Raw genomic sequence first — 10837 nt, 5'->3', positions numbered from 1 at the left:
AAGTATGGAAGGAGAAGGAAACTGTGACTTTAAGCTCATTTATCAAGTGGAGACACATTACTTTGCCTTCCTCTATGTCTCTCCCTCTCTGTATCACCATTGGTACAATTCTGGGCTCTGCAATCCTCTCTGTACCTGTATAATGACACTTGGCACACCATTTTATATTTAGTTATTATATTCTTTCTTGGTGGCTCAGAGGTTAAAGACTCTGCCTGCAGTGTTGGGAGAGTGGGTCAACGGCTAAACACTCCACTATTCTTGCCTGGAGAATTCCATGTACAGAGGAGACTGGTGGGCTACAGCCATGGGGTTGCAGAGTCAGACATGACTGAGTAATTTTTGCTATTGTATTCTTCTCCACATCAATTCTGGAAGAGCAGGACTATGCTCATCTTTTTAATACACATCCAGAAACAATACCAGGAACACAGTAATGTCTGCAGGTATGGCTAACTAGTACAAACCTCAAGACTGTTATTAGCACTCTTACAGAAAAGACAATACCATCTATTAGAAAGATCCCTTCACTCTAGAAGTCAAGTATGAGTTCTACAAATTACCAGTCATAATATCCTAGATAACTTACTCAACCTTTCTGGGCCAACCTCCATTTATAACATGAACACTACTTTACAAGGTTATTAGAAATTTCAGTTGTAATCTTGACTTAAAAAGTATTCACAACCTAAAAGTTGAAAGCTATCTTTTATTTGGCATGAAGTTTTAGGACCTTAAACCGGGGATAGGAGAAGGCAATGGCACCCCACTCCAGTACTCTTGCCTGGAAAATCCCATGGACAGAGGAGCCTGGTAGGCTGTAGTCCATGGGGTCGCTGAGGGTCAGACACGACTGAGTGACTTCACTTTGACTTTTCACTTTCATGCATTGGAGAAGGGAATGGCAACCCACTCCAGTGTTCTTGCCTGGAGAATCCCAGGGACGGGGGAGCCTGGTGGGCTGCCGGCTATGGGGTCGCACAGAGTTGGACACGACTGAAGTGACTTAGCAGCAGTAGCAGTAAGCCTGGGATACAACATCTCAGGTAACTCTGAGAGGACTGCTCTGAGGAGGCAAGGAGTGGAGCCAGGTTATATAAAAGCTTTGTAACAAAGGGGAAGTAGTCTGAATGTCAAAAGAGTATTGTTAATTAATTGAAAGCCAGATATCCCAAGTTAAGGAATTTAGCGTTTTTCTCTATGTATGGGAAGATGCAAGTCTGGGCTCACTCTGTGTGTGCATATATACATATGTGTGGTATATATACATATATGCTTTCACTTTAACTTTCATATATATATATAACTATTTCTCTATGAATTATAAGGCATTATAACATTGCAAGTTTATAATATAATATCTCTAAATCAAGCAAGAAACCATTTGGATTCTGGGGATGAATGTCTCTTTTAATTCAAACATTTCTAGATTCTTAACGAAACACTGCCATGGCTTTACTTCCCACCTGTAAATCGACTACAGTCAAATGTGTAGTAGATCTCCATCCCTAAGTTTTCTCCTAAGTTCAGGAATAGACACGTGTTTTCACTACTAAATGAAGTTGTGAGTGGTCATGGCTGAAATCTACCTACATCAATCCCTTCAACACACTAGTGTATAGATCTTTACTGTATGACTGCAGTGTTCCAGTTAATCTGCTGTGGTTAAAAAAAAAAAAAAGTTCTAACAGCTGAGTGCCATCATGACCATTTGCTCTACAAAGGATCATTCTGTAACTTTGTAGAGGTTGAATTTAAGGGCCAAGCAAAGGTGTGGAGATTCACTAAAGGGTTCTCATAGTTATCCAAAGAGAGGGTGATGGTCCTGCATCCTGAAAGGCAACTTTAATATGAATCAAGTGGAGCCAACTGCACTTGAGGAACAGAAAATAAAACATACATATTTATTGTTTAGTTAAGTGGGTGAGGCAAAGGGAGAAATTAAAAATCACTCCCACAATTCCAGTGTGGGTGATTAGGGGGTTAGCAATCCTAGGTGTGATAGTCATTCAGGAGAAGGCATTGGTTTAGAGGACAGATCGTTAGTTTACCATATGACAAACCACTTTGACAGGTTGACTTGAGGCATCTCAGGACTGTGTACAATGATCCACTCATGTTTGGCCTGTGGATAAATGGTAGGGCTTTTAATTTCTGCTCTGAAGTACTGCTGGGCTACCATAGCAGGTTCCCAGTTTTGATGGGTAAAGAAGATGTTTCCCCCTGTCATCACAGCGAAACACCCAAGCATCAGAGAATAAAATTGGAGAAATGACCTTATCCTCTTGAGTGACTTGTTAAAATATGTTTAGTGCCCAGTGGCAGGTTTTCATCTTTCTTGTTAATGAAGAAACGTAAGCATTAACACTCCCAAAGGGCCTTTCCAACAATTCTGATAAGCACTAAAATAACTGTCCTCCATGAAACATTGCAAATAGAATCATCACAGCACATCATAATGAAAAGTGTGTCACAAATTGATTTTTTTAAGCTACCACCAGATCTTCATTAACACACATTGTAGATGCATTTTCTGAAATCACACACCATTTTCCTAGGCTAAGTGTATTTTAGAGAGGAGCTGTGACAGATCTGATGTGACAAGCACTGTTTTGCAATTACTGTGTGTCTCTGACACTGGCATTCTCTAATTCATACTCACAACAGTCTTGCACATGTAAGATTATTGGCAATTATATTTTGGATGAGAAAACTGAATCAGTGTGTGAAGTGACAATCACATTATACTGTGGGCTGTGAAGCCAAAACAGACTTAAGTTCAAATCTAGGCTTAAGCAAGTTATTTAATATCTTTGAGCCACAATTTATTTGTTGATAAAGTAAGACTATCTGTACAACAAAAATGTTTTTAAAATGTCATTTATTTAGCTAACATTCTTACTTAGTGCTTAGTGGCAGATATGTAACACATGCTGGTCACCTTCTCATCACACTCTTGCACTGCTGCTTTATTTGACTTAAAAACTAAGAACCGAAAGTAAACAGTAAATTTCTACTTCTGATTGTAACAGAACAGAGACAAGCAGATCAATGCAAAACACTCAGAATAATGAAAAGCTTGGAACTTTTCTATTTATAAAAAATTAAATTATATATACTATAATTGTGCAGCTGTTTTTCATTATTCATGGTAGTTGGATTCTAGAAAGCTATCAGCAACTCTGAAATAGTGGCTACTGAGCTGTTTCTCCTAAGGGAAACATAGAGTTAGTTTCCTTCAAACCCCTGATCATAATATTTTTGTCAGCTGATCAATACATAACCTTGTTGTATGTGTATTTCTGCTTAAATATGCTTTATTTACAATGTATTGTTGATGTATTGGCATTGAGATCATGGCATTACAGCCACAACTATAATTCATTTCCGAAAGAAAAATTTCCCTAACATATATTTTCTCTGTAAGGCACATCGCAGTCTTCTTGCGCTTAGAAATACTAGCCAACACTCCAGCACTATTTTAAACAATGAAATCATCAAAAAAAAAAAAAAAGAAGAAGAAGAAGAAGAAGAACAAGAAACACAAAAATGCAAAAGAAAAAAAAACAACTATGCACATGGTACTAAAAATATCACAAAAGAGTTACTTGTCTGTAGTAGTCGGCTGAAAACAAAAAGATAGACCATTGCCAGTACATCCTCAGATGGGACTATGTATACCAAGTGACTTAAATTTTTGCCATACTATACGTTTGTGAGTGATCATGAAAGCACATAAATATTACATTTGAGTTACAAATAAAATTTAGCAAGTAGTTGAGTTTGCAAATATTGAATCTATATATGCTGCTGCTGCTAAGTTGCTTCAGTCGTGTCCGACTCTGTGCAACCCCATAGATGGCAGCCCACCAGGCTCCCCCGTCCCTGGGATTCTCCAGGCAAGAACACTGGAGTGGGTTGCCATTTCCTTCTCCAATACATGAAAGTGAAAAATGAAAGTGAATTTGCTCAGTCGTGTCTGACCCTCAGCAACCCCATGGACTGCAGCCTTCCAGGCTCCTCCATCCATGGGATTTTCCAGGCAAGAGTACTGGAGTGGGGTGCCATTGCCTTCTCCAGAATCTATATAATTCCCTTCAGTGTTTATTTACATATATATTTACAATACAATATTTCTCACTTTCCAGAGAAAGTGTCTTTCAAAATCGAAAGAATAAAAGGCACTATTAGACAAACAATAGCTAGGTGAATTTATTGACAGAAGACCTATACTGCAATAAACACTGAAGGGAATTCTTAGGCTGAATAAAAAGAATTACAATGTGGAGTGTGTTAAATATAGAGCCATAAGGATAAAACTAAAAAGATAAGTTTTTAGTGACTTTAAAAATGGTAGAAGGGAGAACAAGATGGTGGAAGAGTAAGTGGACATGGAGCACATCTCTCTCCACAGATACATCAGGAATGCACCTTCAGACACAGAAGTCAATGCAGAACACCAGCTGTAGGCTGACAGGAGGACCTGACCAGTGGAAAAGAATACATACAACCGTGCCAAACTCAGTAGGACAAAGGAACTAAGGGGAAAAACAGGAGTGTTATTAGGACTGGACCTACCCTCAGCGGCGGCAAAACTGAAGCTGGGGTCCAATCCCCACAGCAGGGCAGTTGTCGGAGTCAGAGGAGAAACATTTAAGGTTGAGAGTGAAACAGCTGTTCTGTGGCAGCCTAAACGGAATGAGAATCACACAGTCCTTGCCACAGCCATACATATGACAGGCAGGAACAGGGGTCTCCTGGAAGGGGCAGTGGCTGGGAGCTGGAGTTTAGGGATTGTGGAGCAATCCAAGGGCGAGGGCTGCTGTTGTCTGCAGAGAGACGGATGCAGGGGATGTGAAGGAGGAGATCATGGTGGAAATGCCTGTGGAGGAAAGCCAGGCAGCCATGGAAGCGAGGGGATACTGCTGAGTCACACATAGTGGGTGGAGCCATCACCATAGCCTCTCTTTCCCCACAGGCCAGCATCGGCAGCTGAACAATAGAGAAGCTGGCCCATCAAATGCCTGACACACTGAACTATAGAGTAGGACCCCACCCAGGGTGCCTCGTTAAGTGCCTGATGTGCCAGTCTACAGAGTAGGACCCCATTGAGGTGCCCCTTTAAGTGCATAATGCTCCGATCTACAGAGTAGGACCCCAGTCATGGGGCCCTTCTCTGTGCCTGATGCGCTGAACAACAGAAAAGGACCCAGGCAAGGGAGCCCTCTAAGTGCCTGAATGAGTGGAGCTACAGAGAAAGACTGGCCAAAGAGATCTGATCACCAGCTACAAGAGGCTTGAAAAAAGACTCTGATAGGGCCATAACTCCTGCAGCGGAGTAAGTCTGTGTCCCTGAACACTTGGCATCACCAAGGTCCCCACAAGCCAAGCAGCTGCACAACCTTCACATTCCCCTCTCACTGGGGCAGAGCTGCCACAGGTGGGGCGGGGGTGGGGTGGGGTGTGGAAATCATGTGTTTATGCATGCAGGGTGTCTTCGGTCCTGTCCAACTCTTTGCAACCCAGTAAACTGCAGCCTGCCATACTTCTGTTTCAGAGAAGGGCTTCTCCAGGCAAGAATACTGGAGCGTATTGGCCAATACTGATTGCCACACCCTTCTAGAGCACTGTATTTCCTGCTGCCCTAGTTGCCAACCCCCCTGAGTATCTGATGCTGCCAGAACCCTTGTGACCCAAGCTGCTGTACCACTTCCACACCTGGCCCTCACTGGGACAGACCCAAGCCCTCCAGGGCAGCCTCAGAAGCTAAATCCCAGTGGACAACCCACATGTAGAGGTGGAAATAAAACCACAATTGAAACCCAGGTGCAGTGTGGCTAAGGAAGAAGACCCAAAACTTTCACACCACCTGTACAAGCTATAGATTAAATACACATGATCAACTAAGCAGGCTCTGTGTCTATGGAATATATGAAACGACACTGAGAGCTCCCACAAAAGAAAACACAGTGGCTCGGATAGCTGTGGACATTGCAGGTAGGAACACACAGGAGTAGGACTAGATAAGAATCTGAGCTGCCCCCACAGCAGGTCCAGAGATCAGCACAGTGTTGGAGGGCATCCTAGGGAGGTGAGGTGGACTGTGATTCCCAGTGCTGGAAAAGACTCTGACAGCAGTGACTCAAGAAAAGCATTTATTATCCTTATTTTTCACTTGTTCTATAGCTACTTTTGGATTTTTTTTTTCCTCCCCCACCCCCGCTATTGTTGTTGTTGATTTTATTGGCACTAAGAAATCCAATTCGGAGAAGGCAATGGCACCCCATTCCAGTACTGTTGCCTGGAAAATCCCATGGATGGAGGAGCCTGGTAGGCTGCAGTCCATGGGGTCGCTAAGAGTCGGACATGACTGAGCCACTTCACTTTCACTTTTCACTTTCATGCATTGGAGAAGGAAATGGCAACCCACTCCAGAGTTCTTGCCTGGAGAATCCCACGGGCAGGAGAGCCTGGTGGGCTGCTGTCTATGGGGTCGCACAGAGTCGGACACGACTGAAGTGACTTAGCAGTAGCAAGAAATCCAATTAAGCTTTTGAGCTTTATATTTTCCCCCTCATTTTTTATTATTGTCATAAACCTCTGCCTCTAAGATGGGCTTTTGCAGTTCTGTGGAGTTTTCCTCCTTTTTTTTTTCTCTTATTTTTTTAAATTTTAATTTTTAAGGCCTAGTTTTTTTTTCTACATTTATTCCTTAGTTTATTTTACCCACTGTTCTTTTCCCCTTGATGTTAATCTTTAATGTATATAAATCTTCATCCACCTCTGTTTAACATTGCATATCTATTCTTTCTTTTCTTTCTTTCCTTTCCTCTCAACATATTTATTAGTTTTGTTTTCATTTCTTTATTTCCCACTTGGCACCTTACTTTAGTTTTGCTTTCAAGTTTGTGCTTAAGTTAGTTTTGTTCTTAACTGATAAATATAATTTTTGATTTCCTTTATTCACCAGATCAATCTACTGTACTTTATTTTTGTTGGACTATTTTCACTTTGCTCATGTGTGTATATGTACATGTGTATATTCCATTATTTTAATTATCGTTTACCTCATATTGTAACTGCCATTTGTCTGGAGCTCATCTTTAGTTTCTCATTTTTGGATATTTGTTTTACTCTCCCTTTATGCCATAACAAACCACTTATGGGATCTTTGTTCCTAACCAGAGATCAAACCCTGAGCCTTTGGAGTGGGAGCACTGACTCCAAGACCCTAAACTACCAGAGAACTAATTCTAGGGAGTATCGAATAGTGAGAACTCACACAAAGTAAACCACTTGAATCCAAGATCCAGCATCACCCAACCACCAGTAGCACCCTGTGCAGGACGCCTCATCTAAACAACAAACTAAGCAAAAATACAAACCCAATCATCAGCAGACAGGAGTATCACGTCACACAGCCTTGCCCATCAGAGGAAAAACAAACAAACAGACAAAACCTCAGCACAAATCTCACCCTATATGAAGCTCACACAAACCACTGGGCAAACCGTAAGAAGGCAGAAACCAAAAGGAAGAAAGCATTCAACCTTCTTCAAGCACCAGGGAAAAGGAGACCTCAAACCCAATAACTTAAAAAAAAGAGAAAGGCAGAGAAATACTGTACAAATGAAGGAACAAACTAAAATACAGAAGCCCAAATAAATGAAGAGGAAATAGGAAAATTACCTGAAAAAGAACTCAGAATAATGATAGTAAAGATGATGAAAAACCTTGAAAATAAAATGGAGAAAATGCAAGAATCAATTAATAAAGACCTAGAAGAATTAAAGAATAAGCACACGGAGACAAATAACACAATTACTGAAATTAAAAATACTCTAGAAGGAATCAATAGCAGAATATCTGAAGCAGAAGAAGGAATCAGTGAGCTGGAAGATAAAATGGTGAAAATAACTTCTGAAGAGCAGAATAAAGTAAAAAGAATGAAAAGAGCTGAGGACAGCCTCAGAGACATCTGAGACCATATCAAATGCACCAACATTTGAATTATAGGGGACCCAGAAGAAGAAGGGAAAAGGAAAGGGTATGATAAAATTTTAGAAGAGATTATAGTTAAAAATTTCCCCAACATAGAAAAGAAAATAGCCAATCAAGTCCAAGAGGTGCAAAGTCCCACACAGGACAAACTCAAGGAGAAACATGCCAAGACACATACTAACCAAACTAACAAAGTCTAAACACAAGAAAGAATATTAAAAGGAGAAAGAGAGAAGCAACAAGTAGCATACAAGGGAAACTCCATATGATTAACAGCTGATCTTTCAGCGGAAACTCTGCAGGCCAGAAGGAAATGGCAGGATATATTTAAAGTACAGAGAGGGAAAAATCTACAACCAAGATTACTGTACCCAGCAATGATCTCATTCGAAATTGATGGATAAATAAAAGCTTTTCAGACAATCAATAGTTAAGAGACTTCAGTACCACCAAATCAGCTTTATAACAAGTGTTAAACAGACTCATATAGTCAAGAAATACAACAGAAGAAAAAAGATCTACAAAATTAACCCCAAACAATTAGAAAATGGCAATAGGAACATATATATCAGTATTACTTTAAATGTAAATGGAGTAAATGCTCCAACCCAAAGACACAAACTGGCTGAATGGATTAAAAAAAAAAAAAAAGACCAATATATATGTTGTCTACCAGAAACCCACTTCAGACCTCAAGATGCATATAGACTGAAAGTGAGAGGATGGAAAAATATATTCCATGTAAATGGGAAGCAAAAGAAAGCTGGAGTAACAATCCTCAAATCAGACAAAATAGACCTTAAAATAAAGAAGATTACAAGACATAAGGAAGGACACCGCATAATGATCAAGGGATCAATCAAAGAGAAGATATAACAATTGTAAATATCTATGCACCCAACATATGAGCACCTCAATACGTAAGACAAACACTAACATACATGAAAGGAGCAACTGACAGTAACACAATAACAGTAGGAGACTTTAACACACCAATGGACAGATCATCAAAACAGAAAATTAATAAGAAAAAACAAGTCTTAAATGGTACATTAGATGAAATGGATCTCATTGATATCTTCAGGGCATTCCAAAATGCAGAAGAATACACATTCTTCTCAAGTGCACATGGAACATTCTCCAGGATAGATCACATTTTGGGTCACAATTTAAGCCTCAGTAAAGTTAAGAAAATTGAAATTGTATGAAGTATCTTTTCTGATCACAATGCTATGAGACTAGATATCAATTACAAGGGGTGGGGGGTGGGGAACTGTAAGAAGCACAAACACATGGAGATTAAACAACATGTTTTGAAATAACCAACAGGTTACCTAAGAAATCAAAAGAGAAATAAAAAAAAATTCTAGAAACAAATGACAATGAAAACATGACAACTCAAAGCCTATGGGATGCAGCAAAGGCAGTTCTAAGAGGGACGTTTACAGCGACACAGCCCTACAACAAGAAGAGCATCGAATAGGCAACCTAACTTTACACCTAAAGCAACTGTAAAAAAAAGAATAAAAAAAACCAAAACTAGTGGAAGGAAAGAAATCATTAAGACCTGAGCAGAAATAAATGAAGAAGAAAAGAAAGAAACAATAGTAAAGATTAATACAATTCAAAGCTGATTATTTGAGAAGATAAACAAAATTGACAAACCCTTAGCCAGACTCAGCAAGAAAAAAAGAAAGAATCGAATCAACAAAATTAGAAATGAAAAAGGAGAGGTTATAACAGGCAATGCAAAAGAAGCACAAAGGATTATAAGAGACTATTATGAACAACCACATGGCAATAAAACAGATAACAGCAGAAATTGTCAGATTCTTAGAAAAGTTCAATCTTCCAAGACTGAACCAGGAAGAAATAGAAATTATGAACAAATCAATTACTAGCACTAAAATTGAAGCTGTGATCAAAAATCTCTGGAAAAAACAACAACAGCAACAACAAAAGCCCATGACCAGATGGCTTCACAGAAGAATTCTATCAAACGTTTAGAGAAGAGCTAATGCCTATCCTTCTAAAACTCTTTTAAAAAATTTCAGAGGAAGGAACACTTCCAAACTCATTCTATAAGGCCACCATCACCCTGATACCAAAAGCACACAAAAGCAATACAGACACACACACACACACACACACACACACACACACAAACTACAGGCCAATATCACCAATGAACATAGATGTGAAAATATTCAACAAAATTTTAGCTAACACAATTCAGCAACATATCAAAAAGCTCATACACCACGATCAAGTTGGGTTTATTCCAGGGATGCAAGGCTTCTTCAGTATGTGGAAATCAATCAATGTGATACACCATATTAACAAATTGAAAGATAAAAACCATATGATCATCTCAATAGATGCAGAAAAAGCCTTTGATAAAATCAGCACCTCTTTATGATTAAAACTCTTCAAAAACCGGGCATAGAAGGAACCTACCTCAACATAGTATAGGTCATATATGATAAGACTACAGCAAACATTATTCTCAAAGGTGAAAAGCTGAAAGCATTCCCCCTAAGACCAGGAACAAGACAAGAGTGTCCTCTTTCACCACTATTATTCAACATAGTTCTGGAAGCCCTACCTACAGCAGAGAAGAAAAAGAAATAATAGGAATCCAGATCAGAAAACTCACTGTTTGCAGATGACATGATACTATACATAGAAAACCCTAAAGATAGTATCAGAAAATTACTAGAGCTAATCAGTGAGTTCAGCAAAGTTGCAGGATACAAAATCAATAACAGAAGTCACTTGCATTTCTATATACTAACAATGAAAAATCAGAAAGAGCAATTAAGAAATCAATCCCATT

The sequence above is a fragment of the Capricornis sumatraensis genome, chromosome 13 (assembly GCF_032405125.1).
Source record: "Capricornis sumatraensis isolate serow.1 chromosome 13, serow.2, whole genome shotgun sequence".
NCBI lineage: Eukaryota > Metazoa > Chordata > Mammalia > Artiodactyla > Bovidae > Capricornis > Capricornis sumatraensis.
Note: the sequence above shows the minus strand (reverse complement) of the source record.